The 26,448-nt window shown below is 37.7% G+C and overlaps 1 pseudogene across 1 annotated transcript; it reads left to right on the top strand.

Annotated features, from left to right (window-relative positions):
• The first annotated feature begins 268 nt into the window (after positions 1–268).
• Positions 269–3,017, top strand: LOC103887636 (annotated as a pseudogene). Its single transcript, XR_651827.4, has one exon. The product of XR_651827.4 is annotated as a zinc finger RNA-binding protein pseudogene (transcript).
• The last annotated feature ends 23,431 nt before the right edge of the window (positions 3,018–26,448 follow it).

Here is a 26,448-nt window from a genome sequence, read left to right as displayed (position 1 = left end):
ATTGTGGAAAACAGTGTGATGATTCCTCAAAGACCTAGAGCCAGAGATACCATTTGACCCAGCAATCCCATTACTGGGTATGCAACCAAAGGAATATAAAGTATTTTATTATAAAGAAACATAGATGTGTATGTTTATTGCAGCCCTATTCACAATATCAAAGACATGGAATCAGCACAAATGCCCATCAGTGATAGACTGGATAAAGAAAATGTGGTACATATACACCATGGAATACTATGCAGCCATAAAAAGAAATGAGATTATGTCCTTTGCAGGGACATGGATGGAGCTGGAAGTCATTATCTCAGCAAACTAATGCAGAACAGAAAACCAAATACCACATACTCTCACTTATGCGTGGAAGTTGAATGATGAGAACACATGGACACAGGGAGGGGAACAACACACACTGGGGCCTGTTGGAGGGAGGGGTTGGGGAGGAAGATCATTAGGAAGAATAGGTAATGGACACTGGGTTTAATACTTAGGTGATGGGATGATCTGTGCAGCAAACCATCATGGCACATGTTTGCCTATGTAACAAACCTGCACATCCTGCACATGTACCCCTGAACTTAAAATAAATGTTGAAGGAAAAAAAAAAAGTAGAGGAAGGACATTCTTGGCAGAAGGAACAGCCTGAGCACAAGCACAGAGGAGAGAAACAGCTTGCTGTTTTGGAGACAAGTACAATCATGTAACTGATATGCTCTTATGTGCGCATGTCAGAAATTCATGTCATTCTCCTTCTCAGAAGGACAGCGTTACAGAAGATTATTCTGAGCATAGTACCTAACTCAGTGGAATCTCTCCACAGTGGAAGTCACTTGTAATTACTAAATAAGGATCTTTATCTCCAAAAACTCCTGGGCCTCAAAGAGTTAGTCTAATTAGTACACATGAATTCATAAATCCAAGTTTGCAAACTGAGTGAATGTTGATGATTCATTTCTGTATCCTATCTAACCCTTAAGACTGAAGTCACCTGTTTATCCTATGAATTTCCTTGAAAAAATTTTTCTCTGAGCTGTTAGTGTATTTACACTTGGCTTAAGAAATTTTCTATTTTCTACCTCATTCTTTACTTATTCTTAACCTCTGCATTTCTGCAATTTCTTGGGAGAGAGAGCCATGTTCATTTTATTTTGGTTACAATGCTTTGCACATAATGGCTAGGCACTTTAAGATGCTGAAATAGTTGATAAAGTTTCTGCAACTATGGCGTTATTAGTAGAGAAAGCAATCAGCAGTGCTTCTAGCCCTCAAGGCCCTGGGGATGCACTGAAAAGAGGTTTTGAGTCCATTTCTTCAGGGATTAGTTTTAAAGGTAGTCCTGGGCTTCTGGATCTTTGTGAAAAGGATCCCTTTGATACCTTGGCAACAGTGACTGACCAGCGGTGTGAAGACATCACATCCAGTGCACAGTTTGCATTCAGACTCCTTGCATTCCGCCAGATATACAAAGTTATAGACATGGATCCATTATCACAAATGAGCCAACATTTTAACATCCACAACAACAGGAAACGAAGAAGGGATAGTGATGGAGTTGATGGATTTGAAGCTGAGGGGAAAAAAAGACAGAAAAGATTGTGATAACTTTTAAAATGTGCCTGTAAATCTTCAGTGTTAAAAAAACAAAAGGTGCCCATTTGTTGGCTGTTTGTCATTCCTAATAATGTCTACATTGAAAAATTTATCAAGAATTTAAAGGATTTCATGGAAGAACCAAGTTTTTCTATGATATTAAAAATATACAGTGTTACATATTATTTGAATGGAAAGACATACACACACACACACACACACACACACACAACAGAATGTGCTCTGACTAGGCAGGAAACAGCGGTTCAGATTTTTTCCCATTATTTTGATTTTATTTTCTGGTTGCCCTAGCTTCCCCACTCTATTTTTGTGTCTTTTGTTAACTAGTGCATTGTCTTATTAAATCTTTACTGTATTTAATGCAGGATTTGTGCTTCAGTTGCTCTGTGTATTTTGATACTTTTATTTACAGGTTTTGTTTGCTTTTTGACACTAGTTGTAAGTTAGTTTGTGTTATAGATGATATCCTTTACCCCTTCTTAATATTTTACAGCAGTACTTTTTTTGTAACGTGAGACTGCAGAATTTCTTTTGTTTTTCTATATGTGAAGCATTACAACTCAAAAAGTTATCCTGCCATTCAAGTGCTCAGAACGGAACGTTTCTGCAGATCTTGTGACATTTGTCTTTAGCGTGATATATAAACGTGTAATTAAGACAGATTTCTATTAATCTAATCAAGTTTGCTGTTAGTTGTGCATTAGCAGTATAAAAACTAATATGTACTATCTAGTATTGCAACAGTTTTAAAGCCTCCGCAAAATTGATAGTAAAAATGCATGACATTTTTGTCTTTAATAGACTTTTAAAATTATAATTGTAGGTTTGACACATAGATCTTTGTACAGTTGACTTTTTTGACATAGCAAGGCCAAAAGTAAATTTCTGAATATTTTTTTCCTGTGTATAAGTGGAAAGGGCATTTTTCATGCATAAATGGGCTAACCAATATTTTCAAGAGAACTTTATCATTGTGCAACTAACAACAGTAACTAGCCCTTAGTTATGGTGGCAGTTTCTTATTGGTATGTGTGAGATTACTCTAGCAACTATTACAGTACAACACAGTTAATCTTCTCCACACACCCTATCACCCAGATAATTTACAATTCTGTTAACAGTGAGGTTGATAAAGTATTATTGATAAAAAAATAAGATAATATAAGAAAAAAACAGAAAATTATTTGATGTGGCCACCTTACATGCTTATATGTCTCCTACACAAAGCTAAATATTCTAGCAGTGATGTAATGAAAAATTATATCTTACTGTTGATGTAACATGCTCTGGTACACAGGTGTCATTTCATTGTCATAGCACTACAGTGAAATACACAAATAAAAATTAAATTTAAAAAAATCATCTTAGGGCCAGGTGTGGTGGCTCATGCCTGTAATCCCAGCACTTTGGGAGGCAGTGAGCCAGATCATGAGGTCAAAAGAAATCAAGACCATCACAAGCTAACATGGGTGAAACCATCTCCCCTAAAAATACAAAATTAACTGGGTATTTGGCACACCTGTAATCCCCAGCCTTCTCGGGAGGCTGAGGCAGGAGAATTGCACTGAACCCTGGGAGACAGAGGTTGTGTGACGAGACTGGTCACTGCCGCCAGCCTGGCGACAAGAGAGACTCCGTCTCAAAAATCTTAAAATGATATATTTGCTTTTTGATCATTACTGATAAAATCCAGATTAATATAACCCATAGATTTTAATGGTTTTTAATTCTTCAAAGTAGATTTTTAAATACTAAATATGTCTTTCCATATAATATTTGGAGACCTAGGAGTTGAAATAGTAGTATTTCAAATTGGCTTGAATAAAATTTTATTGAACCATATACTGCAAGATTGCTTTACTTCATCCTTCTAGTATTCCCTATTGCCCAAAGGGAAAAAAAATCTTTATGATTCCTTTGAATTTCTTCTATTCTTCAGTTATGCTTCAGGCTAAAGCCTAAATTAATTTTATTTCTAGATTTTGGATACTTAAGATACTTCTTTTAAAATTGTTTTTTATTAACAAACTTCATCCAATAACCCCAGAGATTAGGGGGAAAGGAACACAAAGATGTACAGGGTGCCTCCTCCATGAAAGAGGCTGTGCTGTGTGTTTTCACATCTGTGTCTCAATCACTTCTCACAAAAGCCCTGTAAAAATAGCATTTAATATTAATAACAAGAGCTAACATTGATTGATCTCTACATAAAAGATCTCATGTGTTTGAACACCAATCTTAGGAAGTAAGGTTAATCTCCCAATTGTACAGATGAGAAACACTAAAGCTTATGGGAGTTAAAAACACAACTGGGAAACCATAGTATTAAGATTTAAGCTCTTATATTAATTCTTCCAATGGCTATGCTTTTAACCATGATGCAGTACTGCTTATTTGTAAATTAGAGAGCATAATCTCCATTTTAGAGATGAGAATATATTAGGTTGGTGCAAAAGTAATTGTACTTTTTGCCACAGAGTGATGGCAAAACTGCAATTATTTTTGCACCAGCCTATAGGTTCAAAATGTGCTCAGATCATGCATTTAATAAATAGCAGGGCCCAGATCAGAATTAAAACTGACTACATCTAACTCCCAAATCTGAGTGCTCCACCTTGCACCACACCTTACTGATGCAAAGAGCAAGTTTTCAAGCTGGACTACAATAAAGCTATTTTTCCATTTGAGTCTACATGTGGGACTAACTTTTATATATTATACTACCAAGGCAGAGAATGAGCTGGGATGAGCTGACACTTCATCATGACTGGAAAAGCCTGTCTGGCCAGGTGTGGTGACTCGTGCTTGTAATCTCAGCAATTTGGGAGGCCAAGATGGGAGGATTGTTTGAGCCCAGAAGTTTGAGGCCATCCTGGGCAACATAGCAAGTCCTCATTCCTACAAAGAAAAATTTAAAGAATATCCAGCTGCACTGGCATATGCCTATAGTCCCAGTTACTCAGGAGGCTGAGGTAGGAGAATCACTTGAGCCCAGGGGTTTGGGGTTGCAGTGAGCTATGATTGCACCACTGCACTACAGCCTGGGCAACAGAGGGACACTGTAGGAGAGAAAGAGAGAGAGTAGAGGGGAAAGGAGAAGAGAGAGGAAGGGGGAGGAGGGAAAGAGAGGGGAAATAGGGGAGGGAAGGAAGAGGGGGAGGTGAAGGGGAAGGGAAAGACAAGGCAAGGAGAAAGGCAAGGCAAGGAGAAAGGAAAGGCAAGGAGAAAGGAAAGGCAAGGAGAAAAGCAAGGCAAGGAGAAAGGCAAGGCAAGGCAAGGCAAGGAGAAAGGCAAGGCAAGGCAAGGCAAGGAGAAAGGAAAGGCAAGGAAAGGAGAAAGGAAAGGCAAGGAACGGAAAGGGAGGAGAGGGAAAGGGAGGGGAGGGGAGGGGAGGGGAGGGAAGTGGGGGGAAGGGAAGAAAAAGCCTGTCTGGTCCAGACACTCTTCTGAGATGGCCCAGTGGGGGAATCTTGGTCCTTCCAATGGGCCAGTAATGAGCATATGCTTTGGTGTGCCAATCTGCCTGTGCCACTTTCCTCAGGATTCTTCCCACAAGACAGCAGGAAAAAAAAAAAAAAAAAAAAAAAATGTTGGTTTTCCTTCCTCCCTGGGTTTCTCTTTGGGTTTCCTTGGGTTTCTGTTTCACTTTGGTTTTTCTAATTTGTAACCCAACCAAGATCACGGGAGGATACACGGCACCTGTTAAAGGGACTTGGGATTTTTGTCAAACAGACCAGGAATTCAGTACCATCCACATGATCTTTTCTAGACTCCATTTAGTCTTCGTGTGGTCCAGTAGCATCAGCATCACCTGGGATCATATTAGGAATGCAGATTCTCAGGACCCCACTCAGACCTACTGAATCAAACTGCATTTTAACAAGATCCCCGGGTGATGTGCACATACATTGGAGTTTGAGAACTCTTGCTCTAGAGCATGATAACTAACATTCCAAGCCCCAATTTTCTGGCCTGTAAAATGGGAATGATAAGCAGGGCATTTTAGAGGATGATAATAAATGCAAAGAGCCAAGTAAAGAAACCTGATTCAGAGTAGGCATTTAATTTGAAAGATCAATTACAATTTTATGGTTATTATTATTATTATCCCAATTATCTCCAGATACTATTTCATTATTCAGAAACCTCATCTGTTTTTCCTGTTAGATTTTTTCCACTAACATGCAAACATATTTGGGACTATTTTCCCCATCAGAACAATAAATAGACATAACTCCTCTCCTGATGCTACTTTATCTCCATCATAGCCACATTTCTGTCTTTCCCTCCCTTGATATCGAAGCATCTCAAACAAGTTGTCTAGACATACTCTTCGGTCTCTCCTTCCCTTCTCTCTTGAGCCCATTCCAAGCAGGATTTTGTCCCCAACACTCCACCAAAACGAGCTTTTCTCAGGGACACCTGTGACCACCATGTTTCTGAATCCAGATTTCCTTTCTCAGTCTTCATCTCACTTATTTAGTGTATCAGCAGCACTTTTTTGCCTTAAAATACATTTTCATTTTGATTCCAGGACACCACGCTCACCTGGCCATCTTCTTACATCCCTTGCTATTCCTTCTCAGTCTCATTTACAGGTACTTTCTCTCTTTTATACTTGTACATATTGACATGCTGTAGGGCTCAGTATTTGGACCAATTTTTTTCTGTCTACAAATCACTCCCTGACGACCTCATTCAATCTCAATGGCTTTAATTATAATATCATCTATAAGGTAATGACTTCTAAATTATATCTGTAGCTTGGAACTTTCCCTTAAACAATAAACTCATCTATATAACCACCTACTATCATCTCCAGCCATCTGCATAGCTCGTTCGTTCACTTCCTTAGTCTCTTTACTTTAAAAAATAACTTCCTCATTGAGACCTGCTCTGGGCATCCTAAAATTCTAACTACCCTTCCTCCACATGAAAATACACATCTTTCTTTCATTTTTATTTTGTCTTCCTAGCACTTATCACTATTGAATGTATTACATGTTTTAGCTTTATATGCCTTACTTATTATTTCTCCCTCCTCCCTCACTTGAATGTAAACTCCACTAGAAAAGGATTTTTGTTTTCCTTTTTCTCTGCTGTATGCCCTGTGCCTAGAATACTGCATGGCATATAATTGTTGCTAAACAGTCACTAAACAAATGTAGGATTCCACTTTACAGCTAAAAGAACACAGGTTCAGGATGGGCGTTCCCAAGGTCACAGAGCCAGATGATTGCACAGCTGTGAATTGAATGCTAGTATGTCTGACACCAAATCTCCATATCAAATACTACCTATATTTGAAAGAGTTTTTCCATGGCCACTTTCATTCTTCAGCTTTTGTTTTTGTAAATATGTTTTGTTGGATTCAGTGCTCTCCTCTTCAGCAGGACTACATTTTCTACTAAGACATGTTAACACGCCATCAAATAATTAGGAAGTGTAAGGTTATCTCACCTGAAGCATCATGTTTCCAAGTAATCTGTTTCAGAGAACTTGAATCAAAGCAAAATGGGAAATGAATAATGTTTCCTCTTTATTCCTTCCTGTCACCTTTTCTTTCCTCTGCCTCAACAAACAGTACTTGGATATTCTTCTCACAGAAACAGCATAGGAAGGGGAGGTTTATCACATTCTATGGCTTCTCTAAAAATAAGGTCTGATTTAAAACATCAGGAAACACACTTCTTTTCTCTTGACTACAGAGTTAGCAGTAAATACCCTTTCCTCTTCCTGTCACTGCAGCCTCAGCAATAGGACTTGTGGAAAGTGAGTCTAACTCATGCAAAAGTATTACTTCTAGTTCTGCCATTTTCCAGCAGGGCTGTCTGGATTTCGTCAAGTTTCATTTTCCCTGTATAAAGCGGGAATAATAGCACTACTTTGGAAGGTTGCTGCAAGTAAGTATTAATAAAGATAACACACACAAAGAGCTTAGGGTGAGGCTTATAAGCTGTTATAAAAGTCAACTTTCTTCTGACTTCAATGAAACCAGATTATATTTGTAGGACTTGTTGCTGCTTATTCACTCCAGCAGTATAAAGCAGATGGATTGGGTCTCCTAGTGGGGAAAGCAAAGAACCAGGTTCCATGTAGCTGTGGGGGCACTTGGCATATATTATCTCTAGTTCTCATAATGGCACTATAAGGTGAGTAGAATTAGCTCCATCTCAGAGAGGAGAAAACTTAGGTTCAGAGATGGTAAAGAAGTGGCTTTGGGTCATGGATCCAACCAGGAGCAGAACAAGGATTCAAACTCAAGCCTAACTCCAAAGAGCCCATTATTTCCACTAGAGTAGCACCTCCATCATCCCTCAAGCCCAAGTAACACCTTTCCCGGACACAATTTGCCTGTAATGGACTCTCTCAGCCTTGGAAAAATATAATCACCCAAACAAGCCCAGCCATCACCCAAACAGAAAAATGTATATCTCATTGCATTTTTTTTATTTTCCTAAGGCATTTCATATCCATTTTGTCCTCTACCATCCCTGATGGCGCTTCCTGTTCAGCTGTCTACATTTCTCACCTGAGTCATTATAATTTCACCCTAACTCATCTCTGTGCCTCCAGTTTCCCAGCTGCGTAATTTATCTTCATGTTTCTGTCAGACACGGCTCACTGAACATAGGTAGGGCCTTCTCTGACTCTGAATTCTTTGAAAGCTCCCAATTGCCTACAGAGTAAATTTCAAACTTCCTATCATGACGTGCAACAATCTCTCCATGCTCACCTCCTGCCACATCTACCATGTACCCTTTGCTCTTTCATAGTGGGATCCTTATTGTTCCCCAAATATGTTGAGCTCAAGTCATGCTTGTCCATGTAGTTCAATAAACTGAAGTGTTAGTCTCTAACCAGCAAAATCTTTCTCATAGTCATGCTCACCCATGCATATGGGAGTATGGTTGAGGATAGATTTTCTGGAAGACTATTTGGCAAAAGATACCAGAATGCTTGTGAATATCTAAATCTTTATCTCTGTATTCCACTTCTAAGAATTTATCCTGAGGATAGTTCAGAGATGAGTACAACTATGTCTAATGTTGTTTGTTTATAATTCTTTCACGTTGTATGCAATCTAAATGTCCAATCAAAGGGAATTTATTTTAAACATATAAAAATGTATAAATTATGATACATGCATATGATAGGAGTGACTGGGTCACTAAATACTAAAAATATTTAGTCCCCTGAAAATATTTCTACAGTATAAGAATGGAAAAATGTGAGTTTAAAAAAGGGTGCATACCTTATAATTCCAATTCTTTTTTCTTTTCTTTTCTTTTCTTTTTTTTTTTTTTTTTTTGAGATAGAGTTTCACTCTGTTGCTCAGGCTAGAGTGCAGTGGTTTTTTTTTTTTTTTTAATAATAGAATGATTTATATTACTTTGGGTATATACACAGTAATGGGATTACTGGGTTTAATGGTATTTCTGTCTTTAGGTCTGAAAGTCTCCACACTACCTTCTACAATGGGTTGAACTAATTTACCTCCCACCAATAGTGTATAAAGTGTTTTGCTTACCCTTACAACCTTATAGCATCTGTTATTTTTGACTTTTTTAATAATAACCATTCGGTGGTATGAGATGGTATCCTGTGGTTTTGATTTGCATTTGTCTAATGATCAGCGATGTTGAGCTTTTTTTTTTCATATGATTCTTGACCTCATGTATATCTTCTTTTGAGGTGTCTGTTCATGTTCTTTTTGCCTGCTTTTTTCTTTTTAATTTATTTATTATTATTATACTTTAAATTCTAGGGTACATGTGCATAATGTGCAGGTTTGTTACATGTCTTATGCCCATTGCCATGTTGGTGTGCTGCACCCACATCAACTCGTCATTTACATCAGGTATAACTCCAATGCAATCCCTCCCCGCTCCCCTTCCCCATGATAGGCGATTGTGTGATGTTCCCCTTCCTGAGTCAAGTGATCTCATTGTTCCAGTTCCCACCTATGGTGAGAACATGCGGTGTTTAGTTTTCTGTTCTTGTGATGGTTTATGAAATGATGGTTTCCAGCTGCATCCACATGTCCTACAAAGGACACAAACTCGTATCCTTTTTTGTGCATAGTATTCCATGGTGTATGTGTTTCTTAATCAGTCTGAAATGCTGATGGACATTTGGGACGATTCAAGTCTTTGCTATTGTGAATAGTGCTTGCAATAAACATGCGTGTGCATGTGTCTTTATAGCAGCTGAGTTGCCTATAATCCTTTGAATTATATACCCAGTAATGGGATAGCTGGGTCATATGGTACATCTAGTTCTAGATCTTGAGGAATCCCGCCATACTGTTTTCCATAATGGTTGAACTAGTTTACAATCCACCAACAGTGTAAAAGTGTTCCTATTTCTCCACATCCTCTCAGCACCTGTTGTTTCCTGACTTTTAATGATCGCCATTCTAACTGGTGTGAGATGGTATCATTGTGGTTTTGATTTGCATTTCTCTGATGGCCAGTGATGATGAGCATTTTTTCATGTGTCTGTTGGCTGTATGAATGTCTTCTTTTGAGAAATGTCATATTTCACTTATCCTTTGCCCACTTTGTGATGGGGTTGTTTGTTTTCTTGTAAATTTGTTTGAGTTCTTTGTAGGTTCTGGATATTAGCCCTTTGTCAGATGAGTAGATTGCAAAAATTTTCTCCCATTCTGTAGGTTGCCTGTTCCTCTGATGGTGGTTTCTTTTTGCTGTGCAGAAGCTCTTTAGTTTAATTAGATCCCATTTGTCAATTTTAGCTTTTGCTGCCGTTGCTTTTGGTGTTTTAGACGCCCAGAGTCTTTGCCCATGCCTATGTCCTGAATGAATTTTCTAGGTTTTCCTCTAGGATTTTTTATGGTATTAGGTCTAACATTTAAGTCTCTAATCCATCTTGAATTAATTTTCATTATAAGGAGTAAGGGAAAGGATCAGTTTCCGGCTTTCTGCTTATGGCTAGCCAATTTTCCCAGCACCATTTATTAAATAGGAATCCTTTCCCATTTCTTGCTTCTCTCAGGTTTGTCAAAGATCAGATGGCTGTAGATGTGGTATTATTTCTGAGGACTCTGTTCTGTTCCATTGGTCTATATCTGTTTTTGGTACCAGTACCATGCTGTTTTGGTTACTGTAGCCTTGTGAGTATAGTTTGAAGTCAGGTAAGCGTGATGCCTCCAACTTGTTCTTTTGACTTAGGATTGTCTTGGAGATGTAGGCTCTTTTTTTGGTTCTATATGAACTTTAAAAGCAGTTTTTTTCCAAATTCTGTGAAGAAACTCATTGGTAGCTTGATGGGGATGTGAATCTATAAATTACCTTGGGCGCTATGGCCATTTTCACGATATTAATTCTTCTATCCACTTGAGCATGGTATGTTCTTCCATTTTGTTTGTGTCCTCTTTTATTTCACTGAGCAATGGTTTGTAGTTCTCCTTGAAGAGGTCCTTTACATCCCTTGTCAGTTTAGTTCCTAGGTATTTGATTCTCTTTGGAAGCAATTGTGAATGGAAGTTCATTCATGATTTGGCTCTCTGTTGTCTGTTACTGGTGTATAAGAATGCTTGTGATTTTAGCACATTAATTTTGTATCCTGAGACTTTGCTGAAGTTGCTTATCAGCTTAAGGAGATTTTGGGCTGAGACAATGGGGTTTCTAAATATACAATCATGTCATCTGCAAAAGAGGGACAATTTGATTTCTTCTTTTCCTAACTGAATACCCTTGATTTCTTTCTCTCTTGCCTAGTACCTAGCCAGAACTTCCAACACTATGTTGAATAGAATTAGTGAGAGAGAGTCATCCTGTCTTGTGCCAGTTTTCAAAGGGAATTTTCCAGTTTTGCCCATTCAGTATGATATTGGCTGTGGGTTTTGTCATAAATAGCTCTTATTATTTTGAGGTACGTTCCATCAATACCGTTTGTGAGCGTTTTTAGCATGAAAGGGCTGTTGAATTTTGTCCAAAGCCTTTTCTGCATCTATTGAGATAATCATGTGGTTCTTGTCTTTGGTTCTGTTTATATGCTGGATTATGTTTATTGATTTGTGAATGTTGAACCAGCCTTGCATCCCAGGGATGAAGCCCGCGTCATGGTGGATAAGCTTTTTGATGTGTTGCTGAATCGGTTTGCCAGTATTTTGTGGGGATTTTTTGCATCGATGTTCATCAGGGGATATTGGTCTAAAATTCTCTTTTTCATTGTATCTCTGCCAGGCTTTGGTATCAGGATGATGTTGGCCTCATAAAATGAGTTAGGAGGATTCCCTCTTTTTTCTAATGATTGGAATAGTTTCAGAAGGAATGGTACCAACTCCTCCTTGTACCTCTGGTAGAATTCGGCTGTGAATCCATCTGGTCCTGGACTTTTTTTTTTTGGTTGGTAGGCTATTAATTATTGCCTCAATTTCAGAGCCTGCTATTGGTCTATTCAGGGATTCAACTTCTTCCTGGTTTAGTCTTGGGAAAGTGTAAGTGTCAGGAAATTTATCCATTTCTTCTAGATTTTCCAGTTTATTTCGTGAGGGTGTTTATAGTATTCTCTGATGGTAGTTTGTATTTCTGTGGAGATTCGATTGGTGATATCCCTTTATCATTTTTAATTCGTCGATTTGATTCTTCTCTCTTTTCTTCTTTATTAGTCTTGCTAGTGGTCTGTCAATTTTGTTGATCTTTCAAGAAGCAACTCCCGGATTCATTGATTTTTGGAGGTTTTTATGTCTCTATCTCCTTCAGTTCTGCTCTGATCTTGGTTATTTCTTGCCTTCTGCTAGCTTTGAATGTGTTTGCTCTTGCTTCTCTAGTTCTTTTCATTGTGATGTTAAGTGTCAATTTTAGATCTTTCCTGCTTTCTCTTGTGGGCATTTTAATTATATAAATTTCCCTCTACACTGCTTTAAATGTCCAGAGATTCTGGTATGTTGTATCTTTGTTCTCATTGGTTCAAGACATCTTTATTTCTGCCTTCATTTCGTTATGTGTACCCAGTAGTCATTCGAACCCAGGTTGTTCAGTTTCCATGTAGTTGAGCGGTTTTGATTGAGTTTCTTAGTCCTGAGTTCTAGTTTGATTGCACTGTGGTCTGAGAGACAGTTTGTTATAATTTCTGTTCTTGTACATTTGCTGAGGAGTGCACTTTAATTATATGGTCAATTTTGGAGTAAGTACAATGTAGTGCTGAGAAGAATGTATATTCTGTTGATTTGGGGTGGAGGTTTATAGATGTCTATTAGGTCTGCTTGCTGCAGAGATGAGTTCAATTCCTGGATATCCTTGTTAACTTTCTGTCTCGTTGATCTGTCTAATGTTGACAGTGGAGTGTTGAAGTGGTTTGATCTCAGCTCACTGCAACCTCTGCCTCCCGGGTTCAAGCAATTCTCCTGCCTCAGCCTCCTGAGTAGCTGAGATTACAGGTGCCCGCCACCATGATTGGCTAATTTTTGTTTATTTTTCTGTAGAGACAGGGTTTCACCATGTTGGTCAGGCTAGTCTCAAACTCCTGACCTCGTGATCTGCCTGCCTCAGCCTCCCACAGTGCTGGGATATAGGCGTGAGCCACCACACCCGGCCTATAATTCCAATTCTACTAAGGAAAAATATAAATACACATGTATGTGTGTATATACATGTTCGTTAGAAAGACTGGAAGTATATATGCCAAATACAAATGTTGATTATCTTTAGTGTAGATACTGTAAGTTATTTTAATTTTATTCATTGTATTTTTTATATTTTTTAAACATGTAATGAACATGTATTTCTTTATATGCAAAAAAAAAAATACTTTAAAAGTTCCTATTTGTCCTTCAAACCCAGCACAAAATCCTCCTCTGAAGGCTTTCCTAATTTTCATGGTCTGAATAAATCCATCTTCTTTCAACTTTCACAGTAGTCTTGCTCCACTTCATCTTATAGTATAGTAAATTATTTATATGTCTTACTTAACAACTAGACTGAGAGTGTCTGAGCACAGGCTCCAAGTCTGACTCACCTGGCACAAGCTTCACCCATTCCAGGAGGCCTTCCTCAGCAGGAACTTAATGAGATACTTACTGAAAAGAGCGACTCTGACACGTCTTTATAGATGTAGCCTCATAACTGACTTATGACTGGGACTTATTTGGAACAGAAACGGGTGTGTGTAAGAAAACATTTGGACATTTGTGCTCAGAGTTGGAATGTCAACGTTTGGAATTTTATGCTCAGTGTTGCAATGTCTAGTTTCGGATTATAATTTCCTGTATCCTTATTTCTCTCTTCCTTGGGCACAAGTTTCCACCAACCATGAGTCCATGCTGCCCACACACCGCTGTCTTATATTGTGAGGGAGAGATGAGGGACAAGAAAATCAAGAACCATGTAGGGGTGAGTGTGGAGGAAGCTTGTATTGAGTTGAATTTGAGAGGCAAAGAGAAAGTCTTCATGACAGCAATGGGTTGAGAAATCTTAAGAGCAAAAGAAATGAGAAATAAGTTTTTTTTTCCTGACTTTTATTTTTCGGTTTAGGGTGTACATGTGCAAGTTTGTTAGATGAGTAAAGTACGTGTTGCTAAGGTTTTGGATACAAATAATCCTGTCACCCAGGTAGTGTGTGTAGTTTGTACCTCATAGGTAGTTTTTCAACGCTCACTCCTTCTCACTCTGCTCCCTCAACTAATCCCTAGTGTCTATTGTTCTTACCTTTGTGTTCACATGTATTCAATATTTAGCTCCTGCTTATACGTGAGAACAGGTGGTATTTGGTTTTCTGTTCCTGCGTTAGTTCACTTAGGATAATGGTCTCCAGCTGCATCCATGTTGCTAAAAAGGACATGATTTTGTTTTGTTTTTTATGGCTGCATAGTATTCCATGGTATATATATACCACATTTTCTTTACACAGTCCACTGTTGATGGGTATCTAGGATGATTCCATGTCTTTGCTATTGCGAATAGTGCTATGGTGAACATACAAATTCATGAGTCTCTATGGTAAACAGTTTATTTTCCTTTGGATATAGGCCCAGTAATGGGATTGCTGGATCAAGTGATAGTTCTATTTTAATTTCTTTAAGAAATCTCTACACTTCTTTCCACACTTGCTGAACTAATTTACATTCCCACCAGCAGTGTATAAGAGTTTCTTTTTCTCCACAGCCTCACTGACAACTGTTATTTTATGACTTTTGATAGTAGCCATTCTGACTGGTGTAAGATGATATCTCACTGTGGTTTTGATTTCCATTTATCTAATTATTAGTGATGCTGACCATTTTTCATGTGTTTGTTGGCCGCTTGTGTGTCTTCTTTTGAGATGTGTCTGTTCATATCTTTTGTCCATTTTTTAATGGGGTTACATGATTGTTGTTTGTTAAATTGTTATGCATCCTATAGATTCCAGATATTAGGACTTTACTGGATGCACATTTTGCAAATATTTTCTCCCATTCTGTAGGTTGTCTTTTTACTCTGTTGATAGTCTCTTTTGCTGTGCAGAAGCTCTTTAGTTTACTCAGATACCACTTGTCAATGTTTGGTTTTGTTGCAATTGCTTTTGGGGACTTCTTAGTCATAAATTCTTTGCCAAGGCTAACGTCCTGAATAGCATTTCCTGGATTTTCTTCTAGGGTTTTTATAGTTCTAGGTCTTACATTTAAGTCTCTAACCCATCTTGAGTTAATTTTTGTGTATAGTGAAAGGAAGGGGTCCAGTTTCATTCTTCCGCATATGGCTAGCCAGTTATCCCAACATCATTTATTGAATAGAGAGTTCTTTCCCCGTTGTTTGTTATAAAAGGTCAGCTTTGTTGAAGATCAGGTGGTTGTGTGTGGCTTTATTGTTAGGTTCTCTATTCTATTTTGTTGATCTACTTGTCTGGTTTTTTTTTTTTTCCCACTACTGTGCTGCTTTGATTACCGTAGCCTTGTAGTATAGTTTGAAGTTGGGCAGTGTGATGCCTCTGGCTTTCTTCTTTTTGCATAGCATTGTTTTGCCTATTCAGGCTCTTTCTTGGTTCCATATGAATTTTAGAATAGCTTTTTTCTAATTTTGTGGAAAATGATGTTGGTAACTTCAATAGCATTAAATCTGTAAATTGCTTTGGGCAGTACAGCTGTCATAACAATATTGATTCTTCTTATCCATGAACATGGAATGTTTGTCCATTTGTTTGTGTCATCTCTGATTTCTTTCAGCAATGTTTTGTAGTTCTTATCATAGAGATCTTTTGCCTCCTTGGTTAGGTGTATTCCTAGGTGTTTTGTCCATTGTGTAGCTATTGTAAACGGAATTGTGTTCCTGATTTGACTCTCAGCTTGAACATTATTGGTGTATAGAAATGCTACTGATTTTTACACATTGATTTTGTATCCTGAAGCTTTACTGAAATTATTTATCAGTTCCAGGAGCCCTTTGGCAGAGACTAGGGTTTTCTAGGTTTAGAATCTTGTCATCTGTAAAGAGAGGTAGTTTGACTTCCTCTCTTACTATTTGGATGCCTTTTATTTCTTTCTCTTGCCTGATTGCTCTGGCTAAAACTTTCAGTACCATGTCGAATAGGTGTGGTGAGAGTGGGCATTCTTGTCATATTCTGGTTCTCACTGGGAATAGTTCTAGCTTTTGCCTGTTCAGTATGATGTTGGCTGTGGGTTTGTCATAGACGGCTCACATTACTTTGAGGTATGTTCTTTCAACACCTAATTGGTTGAGGGTTTTTAACATGAAAGGATGTTGAATTTTATTAAAAACCCTTTCTGCATCGAGATGATCATGTGGTTTTTGTTTTTAATTCTGTTTATGTGGTGAATCACGTTTATTGATTTGGATATGTTGAACCAACAGAAAATACAATTTTATAAAGGAATGGGAAATGAAAATTTTGCTGTGGGATATAAATTCTGTCCTCATAGATGTTTTAAAAGAGATTTTAAAAACATGGAAAATGCTTGAATCCCTTTCATTTAGCAGACTGTGTTTCTTTGACTGAGATTCCATGCTAGGCTATGAGAAGCCCCAGCTTTTATTTACTTAGCACAATCAGTAGCGAGACCCAGAGCTTTTCTTTCATCTTTTGAATAGCCTAATGAAATAGTAGATTAACCTTCAATAAGGATCTGAGTTAGACACAACTATGACATTTCCTAACTTTGAACTGGACTCGTAGTAACTCAGTGCAACACATTTGTTCACTCATGCCAATCAGACCGATTTATATATTTCTGTACCTATGGTAAGTATTTATAAAATCAAATATATTGATTAATATATTCTGTTTAGTAGCCAAAAAGAAATCTTTTAAATTCTGAAGTGTCTGCAGTTAGGAAAAATACAAAAGGTGGGCCATTTGTGATATAAAAGTTTGAAGTATGAAGGTCAGTCATTTAAATCCTACAGCATGATGGAGCAGATCATGTATTCAAGAAGCATAGAATCTGGCTTCTAGGATTATGTTTCTGTGTTTATTATAAGAAAGATGGTTATCCCAAGGAGAGCTTCTAACAGCCAAATAGCAGAGACACACAAAGCTGGAAGGTGTGTCCCAAAGCCAGATCAAAACACATTAAACCAAGATAGGGTGCTTCTAGGCAAATATCCACTATTAATAATCAGGACAATGTCAAGTACTAATTCTATAGGGAATGACACCTAACCTATTTCTAATTTGTGTCTTTAAGCATTTGCTTTGTAAAATAAGTGCTTAATATTCTCATGTAAGCAAGGAGATATAGTCAAGTATTGTAGGATTTAAAATAGTAATAGATAAATAGATAGATGATAAATCGATAGGTAGGTAGGTAGATAGGTAGATTAAATAAGTGATCCATTCTAAAGAGTTTGACATAGGATTGTCTTGGAGATGTGGGCTCTTTTTTGGTTCCATATGAACTTTAAAAGCAGTTTTTTCCAATTCTGTGCCAGAAGAAACTCGTTGGTAGCAGTGGGGATGGCATTGAATCTATAAAATTACCTTGGGCAGTATGGCCATTTTCACAATATTGATTCTTCCTATCCATGAGGCATGGTATGTTCTTCCATTTGCTTGTGTGTCCTCTTTTTATTTCACTGAGCAGTGGTTTGTAGTTCTCCTTGAAGGAGTCCTTTACATCCCTTGTCAGTTTAGTTCCTAGGTATTTTATTCCTTTGAAGCAATTGTGAATGGAAGTTCATTCATGATTTGGCTCTCTGTTTGTCTGTTACTGGTGTATTGTATACGAATGCTTGTGATTTTTGCACATTAATTTTGTATCCTGAGACTTTGCTGAAGTTGCTTATCAGCTTAAGGAGATTTTGGGCTGAGACAATGGATTTTCTAAATATACAATGATGTCATCTGCAAGAGGGACAATTTGACTTCTTCTTTTCCTAACTGAATACCTTGATTTCTTTCTCTTGCTTGCCTAATTGCCCTAGCCAGAACTTCCAACACTATGTTGAATAGAATTGGTGAGAGGGCATCCCTGTCTTATTGCCAGTTTTTCAAAGGGAATTTTTCCAGTTTTGCCCATTCAGTATGATATTGGCTGTGGGTTTTGTCATAAATAGCTCTTTATTATTTTGAAATTACGTTCCATCAATGCCGAATTTATTGACGTTTTTTAGCATGAAGGGCTGTTGAATTTTGTCAAAGCCTTTTCTGCATCTATTGAGATAATCATGTGGTTCTTGTCTTTGGTTCTGTTTATATGCTGGATTATGTTTTTATTGATTTGCTTGAATGTTGAACCAGCCTTGCATCCAGGGATGAAGCCCACTTGATCATGTTGGATAAGCTTTTGATGTGCTGCTGAATCCTGTTTGCCAGTATTTTATTGAGGAAAGCTAGAGCATCACGCTAGCTGGCTTCAGAAAACTATATACTACAAGGCTACAGTAACCAAAACAGCATGGTATAGTGCCAAAACAGAGATATAGACCAATGGAACAGAATAGAGTCCTCCAGAAATAATACCACACTTCTACAACCATCTGATCTTTGTGAACCTGAGAGGAAACAAGAAATGGGGAAAAGGATTCCCTATTTAATAAATGGTGCTGGAAAATTGGCTAATATAAGTAGAAAGCTGAAACTGGATCCTTTCCTTACTCCTTATACGAAAATTAATTCAAGATGGATTAGAGACTTAAATGTTAGACCTAATACCATAAAACCTAGAGGAAAACCTAGGTAGTACCATTCAGGACATAGGCATGGGCAAAGACTTCATGTCACAAAACACCAAAAGCAACGGCCAAAGCCAAAATTGACAAATGGGATCTAATTAAACTAAAGAGCTTCTGCACAGCAAAAGAAACTACCATCAGAGTGATTAGGCAACCTACAGAATGGGAGAAAATTTTTTGCAATCTACTCATCTGACAAAGGCTAATATCCAGAACCTACAAAGAACTCAAACAAATTTACAAGAAAAACAAACAGCCCCATCACAAAGTGGGCAAGGATGAACAGACATTTCTCAAAGAAGACATTCATACAGCCAACAGACACATGAAAAATGCTCATCATCACTGGCCATCAGAGAAATGCAAATCAAAACCACAATGAATACCATCTCACACACCAGTTAGAATGGCGATCATTAAAAAGTCCAGGAAACAACAGGTGCTGGAGAGGATGTGGAGAAATAGGAACACTTTTACACTGTTGGTGGGATTGTAAACTAGTTCAACCATTATGGAAAACAGTGCGGCGATTCCTCAAGGACCTAGAACTAGATGTACCATATGGCCCAGCCATCCCATTACTGGGTATATACCCAAAAGGATTATAAATCATGCTGCTATAAAGACACATGCACACGTATGTTTATTTACATACTATTCTAATAGCAAAGACTTGGAATCAACCCAAATGTCCATCAGTGACAGACTGGATTAAGAAAATGTGGCACATATACACCATGGAATACTAGCGGCCATAAAAAAGGATGAGTTTGTGTCCTTTGTAGGGACATGGATGCAGCTGGAAACCATCATTCTTAGCAAACTATCACAAGAACAGAAAACCAAACACCGCATGTTCTCACTCCTTAGGTTAGAACTGAACAATGAGATCACTTGGACTCAGGGAAGGGGAACATCACACACGAGGGCTATCATGAGGAAGGGGGCGGGGAGGAGTTGCATTGGGAGTTATACCTGATGTAAATGACGAGTTGATGGGTGCTGACGAGTTGATGGGTGCAACCACAACAACATAGCACAAACATACATATATATAACAAACCTGCACGTTATGCACATGTACCCTAGAACTTAAAGTATAATAATTTAAAAAAAAAAAAAGAGTTTGACAAGTTGTTATAAAGAATAGGGTAAAGATACATGTACTGACCTAGATGATATCCAGGATATATTCCTGTGCTGGAAATTGCACATAAATTATGTGTAATTGCAATAAAATATGTGTAATGTGATTCTATTTATGTTTTTTGAATCCACAAAATGACACTCTACACCTCTACAGATAGATAGATGAATCTTATAAAATAAAAAGTTATTGCATGTAACACCTTTATGCATTTGTGAAAGAAAATAAACATAATTATGCACAATGATATTTGGTCATTTGTGTCCTACAAAAGCAGCAATTTTATGTTATCTAACAACAATTACAGAGGAAAAGATATCAAAGGCCATACCACTAATAACCATGGTTATCTCCAGAAAGCAGACTGAGACTAAGGGTTGACACTTGCAGTGCCATTTTGATTACCTGAATTGTCTGAATTTTTGTAATGTGAAGAGTATATGTATTACTTAGATAATTACTTACATAAAGGTGAGATTTACATTTAATTATTAAAGAAGGAAAGAAGACAGGTGGACAGGCAAAAAGACAAACATTATGTGTGCTGGAGGTTTAGAAAAATTGAGGAGCAATGAGGAGAAGGGGAAAGGAGAGTTTTGAAGACAGAGACATATTGAGATAAGGACGACTCAAGAAAATTTTAAGGCAATATTGCTATAATCATGTACGCAGTTTTTTCTCTCCACTCTCAAATACACCTCAGATGTTTTCTTGCAAGATTAAACAAGGATGAGGGAGCTGGAGTTAGAAATGAAGCAGCTATGAGATCAGTGCCATTGGGTGAGTTTCAAACAAATCGTTATATGAGTCACATATAAAATGCTAATTGTCTCCCAGAGCAAATAATTATAGTGGCAAGACAGAGTAGAAAATCAATCACACATTTTGTATAAATGAGTTTTAAAAGTGGGAAAAATCTCTATGGGGCAAGGCGGTAATTCCAAACATCCTGCTCAGTAGTGCGTCACCAACTGGACACCACAACCATTCTTTCCCAGGTCACTCTCAGGAGCCCCGCTAGTTGTATATGCATAATTGTACATACAAAGAGCTCGGTAAGTAATGGATAGCTTGATTTTATTCATCAGGACTTAGCTTTTATGTTTTGTGGTGTGCTTTGGAGTGAAAATGACTTTGAAGTCAATCCCAGACACTGGGATTGGAACCTGACATGTATTGTCTCACCCAACTCACCTGATGATCCCATAGGAGGAAAACCTTACTGTGGTTCCTAAAAGAGGAAAAGGAGGCTTACAGATATCAAGTAACCTTCCTGAAGTCACACAGCAAATAAGCAGAGTGGTTGAAAATTGAATGCAGAACTGTCTAATCCAAAGGCTCCGTTCTATTTCAGAAGGAAATCAAGTTCCAGATCACCATTTCTCTACCTCCAGCCCATAAAGCACTGGGGTAAATTCTGATTGTGTCAGGCCCAGGCATCCAGCCCTGGCCCACTCCTTTGTCCCTCTGCATCTATGGCAGAGAATTTAGAGAGCTCTCCTATCTTGATCCAGATAGGGAAATACCAATCTAAAGAATATAATAAATACATAGGTTTTCAAACATGTACTTGCGTGTTCATTTATCAATAAAAGTTATCGCATATAGGCCTGGGTGCAGTGGCTCATGTCTGTAATCCCAGCACTTTGGGAGGCCTAGGTGGATGGATCGCTTAAGGTCAGGAGTTTGAGACCAGGAGAATTGCTTGAACCTGGGAGGCAGATGTTCAGAGGTTGCAGTGCACCACTGCACTCCAACCTGGGTGACAGAGTGAGACTCCATCTAAAATATACATATATATATAAAATATAAAAAAGTTATTAGATGTAATACCTTTATACATTTGTGAAAGAAAATAAAGGGAATTATGCACATACACAGTTGCAGCCACTTGACTATGTCTCCCTCACACATACTCACCTTACCATATCTAACTCCATAACACTGTGTGCTGCCTTGAACTCTCATTTGGAAATGGTACCAGCTCAGAACATGATACTGCTATACGTACCTGTGAATTTTGGAAAATCCTGAAATACAGGAAGCTGTGGGTGGATGAGACATTCACCAGTTATCGATGTTAAATCTAATCCTGTTGGCACATCAGATTGGGTTAGCTGAATGCCAGCTACCTGTGAAGCCTAAGGGAGAGAAATATTTAGAGAAATCACTCTTTCCAAATGTGTCAGAATTGGGCTTGCCCTCTGGGGCCCACTGATTTAACTTAGACTTGATGTTGCACCAGAAAGGGCAATGGACTGAAGGCACCAAGATTGGAGTTCTTTCCCCAGCGTTTTTTCTATTTAGCCATGTGAATTGAACCAAGTCATTTTTCTCTTGTGATCTCATTTCCTCAAAAATAAAATGAGACATCTGTAACACATTAAATGATTTAATTTTAATTCCTTTTGAAAATGAAATTTTTGTTCTGGTAAAAACCACATAACATAAATTTACTCTCTTCAATTTTTAAGTGTATAGCACAATATTGTTAACTATATGCACGTTGTCGTATAACATATCTACAACTTTTTCATCTTGCATGACTGAAACTCTGTATCCATTGAACAGCAAATGCCCATGTTCCCTTTTTCCCAGCTCCTGGCAACCATTATTCTACTCTCTGTTTCTGTGAGTTTGACTATTTTAGATACTTCCTATAAGTGGAATCATGCAGTATCTGTCTTTTTGTTATTGGCTTATATCACTTAGCACAATGTTCTCCGGGTTCAATGTGACAGAATTTCCCTTCATTTTAAAAGGCTGAATAATATTCCATTTATTTGTGTGTTTAAGTGTGTGTGTGTGTATATATATATATGTATGTATGTATATATGTATGTTTGTATATATGACATTTTCTTTATCCATTCATCCAATGACATTTAGTTTGCCTCCACATCTTGGCTATTGTGAATAATGCTCAATTAAAATTAGTGTGCAAATATCTCTATGAGGTCCTGTTTCCAATTTGTTTGGCTATATACCCAGAAGTGGGATTGCTGAATCCTATGGTAGTTCTATTTAACTTTTGGAGAAACCTATATTTTGTTTTTCATAGAGGCTGCACCGTTTCACAATCCCACCACCAGTGTGAAGAGTTTCATTTCTCCGCATCCTCTCCAACACCTGTTGTTTTCCGGTTGTTTGATAGTAGCCGTCTTAACCGGTATAAAGTGGTATCTCATTGTACTTTTGATTTGTATTTCCCTGATAATTAGTGATACTGAGCATCTGTCCTATAACTGTGGTATATCTTCTTTGGAGAAATGTCTATTTGAATCCTTTGCCCATTTTTCACTGTTTTTTGGGGTTATAGAGTTGTAGTATAAAATACTTTTTAAACTAAGAAAAATGAAATGCTTATCTTTTGGATTTTAAAAAGTAGTATCCATCTCTAGGGTGGTTTTGGGAGTGAATTGGAGAGTGAATGTAAATCATGTAGATCAGTCCATGGCACATGGTAGCTATCAATAAATGTTCGTCTTTTATTCTTTTGCACCATGCAGCCAAACTGATTCTTGTCTTTCTTTCCTTTTTTGTTTGCAAGCATTAGAATAAAGCTTCTCTCACTGTCTTCATGAATATATTTGTACTTCTTGGAAGTGTATCATTGTTAAGAAAGTGAAATATTTTATGGCATTTTGAGGAGTTCAGGCTGATGCATATCTGTTCATGTAAAATTACTAGTTGAGTATGATACTGTGTGATAGCTCTCAGCATTCAAGTAAATGTTAGACAAGGTTCAGACACATCTACTTTTCTCACGTATAGTTGTGCAACAAAATGTGAGTTCCAGATATGTTGTATTATTAATACATAATATATTCACAGTAGTCTTATCACATATTTTAGTTGCACATCTGACATTTGCAATGTGATACAATCACTTGTGTGATGTTGATGATTCATTCAATTGCATTACAAAACTTTGCTAATCACTCCTGATTCAAAGTACTAACATTTTATGAGGTAGGTGTTACTTTTATCACCATTTCACAGGTGACGAAACTGAGACACAAAGAAGTTAATTTACTCCCAAGCCCACACATCTAATAAGTGGTACAGTAAAGCCTTCACCATTATGTCTTCACCATTCTAGGGGAAAAGACCAACAGGTCTCTGGGTACCAGAAAAGGGGAAGGAGTTACCCTAGAGAGAGAAATGAGAGGACTAAAGAGAGCATTTCATCTACTTTCAGTTGTGTCTAAGAATGTAAGAAGGAAAGAAGAAGAATAAAGGCCAGTGATAAGAAAGTGGAGGTGGGGTGAACTGTAGGACCTGGACGGACTAAATTCTACAATGAATTAGAGTGAAATGGAGACCCTGGAACTGTCAGGGGCAGGATGAGGCAACCCTAGGAATACGGAAGTAGAAGACTCATTAAAGAATAACTGAGAAACAGGAAGAAAGAAGGTACAACCTAGCTCATCTTCTGCCTGGTCACTCTTCCTGGGAGCTAATGCTGTGTAAAATAATCTGTAAATACTGAATATGTTATCTTCTATCCATGGATGCCAGCAGCTTTGTTATAGAGGGCCAGGACTATTTCCAACATGAACAGAAAAATTAAAAATTATATTTTACAAGTATTTAAGATATAATTTTAAATATTATATTTAAATTTTTAAAATTATAATTTTAATTTTAAAATTATAAATTTAAAATTTATATTTTAAATTTAAATCTGAGCCAAAAGTGGTGAGGTCATAGAAATGTTTTTGATAGAAGAGCTGATAGAATTTACTGACATATTAATGTGTTATGAATGAAAAAGAAGCATCAAGGATTTTTTTTTAACTGAGCTAGTAGAAAAATGAAGATGCCAGTTACGGAGACAGAAATGACCATGGAAAGGTGCAGACTTGACTGAAAAAAGGCGAACAAAGAAGAGTTCAATTTTGGATATGTATAGTGGAAGATGCCCATTGGACATTAATGTGAAGATATTGATTAGGTATTTGGATATACAAGTATAAGTCAAAGAAGAGGTCCAGGTTGGAGATACAAATTTGGAAGTTATCTGCCACAGAGATAGACAGGTTTACTTAAAAGATCTGTGCTGATAGAGAAGTGAAGAGATTTAAGGATGGAACTCCTAAGTTCTTCAAAGTTTAGAGTTTGAGAAAATGAAGAACTGAAAGGAGAATGAAAAGGAGCTACTAGTGTGGTGGGAAAAGTCCCATGTGAGAGTGGGTTGTTTAAGCCAAGAGATGAATAGGTTTCCAAAAGAAGAAAATAAACCTTCTACGTCGGTATATAGAGTAAGGTGAGGCCTGAGAACTAATCATTGAATGTAGGGCTTGCAGGGCTTGTTAGTGACCTTGAAAACCACTGTTTTGGCAAAGGAGTGGTGATGTAGCCTCATTGAATAGATTCAAGGCAGAAGGAAGGAGAACTGGAGACACTGAGTTTAGACAACACATTCAGGGAGTTCTGCCACAAATAGAGAAATAGGGGGAATTAATGGGAAGCAGAGAATTAAGATATGATCTTACTTTTTAAATGTGGGGGTTATTAAAGCACGTTTGAAAGCTGAATGGAGTGATCCTATAAAAGGAGAAAAAATGAGTGATACTGAAATAAGAGGACACAATTGCAAGAGCCATGTCTCTGAGTGGGAGAAATATGGGATCCAGGAGACAAATGGAGGAATTGGCTTGGATAGGGACATGACCACTCATCCTTAGAAGGAGGAAAAGCAGAGTCTAGGCAGTGAGGTATATTCATGGGACTACAGGAAAAGTCTGTCCATATGGCTTCCCTTTTCTCAGAAAAGTAAGAGAAAAGGTCCTCAGATGAGATAAGAAGAGTGGAGGAGGTGTTGAACCTCAAGGAGTGAGGAGAGGCACTTCAGACACTTGGCAAATGATTGGACTAAAGAAAAGATAGAAGGATTACTGGTCAGCCCTAAACACCCTCTTCAGGTTAGTAGTGAGTAAAAACATTTGCCAGTGACATACTAACATTTTTGTTACTAAGTTTGCAACATCATTTGATGGAATTTTTCAAATTAATTAATGATCTTAAACTTATATTTAAGAAGTTTTTCTCAAATAATATGTAGTTCTATACTTGTTATTAAATGTAGAAATTGATACTTTTAAAGAATATTATTGTAATCACTTGGAAGTTGTGTCTTTATTTCATGCATCTTCAGCAAAAGTTGGGACTCAGAAATGTAGACACAAAATATTACGTGCTCATTGCTTCATTTATTCAACTTCTTTAAAAAAAAAATAGAGACAGGGTCTTGCTCTGTCACCCAGTCTGGAGTGCAGTGGGACAGTCATGGCTCATTGTAACCTTGAACTCCTGGCCTCAAGTAGTCTTCCCACTTCAGCCTCCCAAGTAGTCAGGACTACTGGCATCTGCCTCCATTCCTGGCTAAAGTTTTGTGGTTTTTTTTAGAAGGAGTCTCACTGTTACCCAGATTAGTCTTAAACTCCTGGCCTCAAACGCCCCTTTCACTTCAGCCTCCCAAAGTGCTGGGATTACAGGCATGAGCCATTGCACCCAGCTCATTTACTCATCTTCTATTCTGCCCTTTTCTTTCCCAGA

Source organism: Papio anubis, chromosome 11 (assembly GCF_008728515.1).
Source record: "Papio anubis isolate 15944 chromosome 11, Panubis1.0, whole genome shotgun sequence".
Lineage (NCBI taxonomy): Eukaryota > Metazoa > Chordata > Mammalia > Primates > Cercopithecidae > Papio > Papio anubis.
This window is presented reverse-complemented; position numbering and strand designations above follow the sequence as displayed.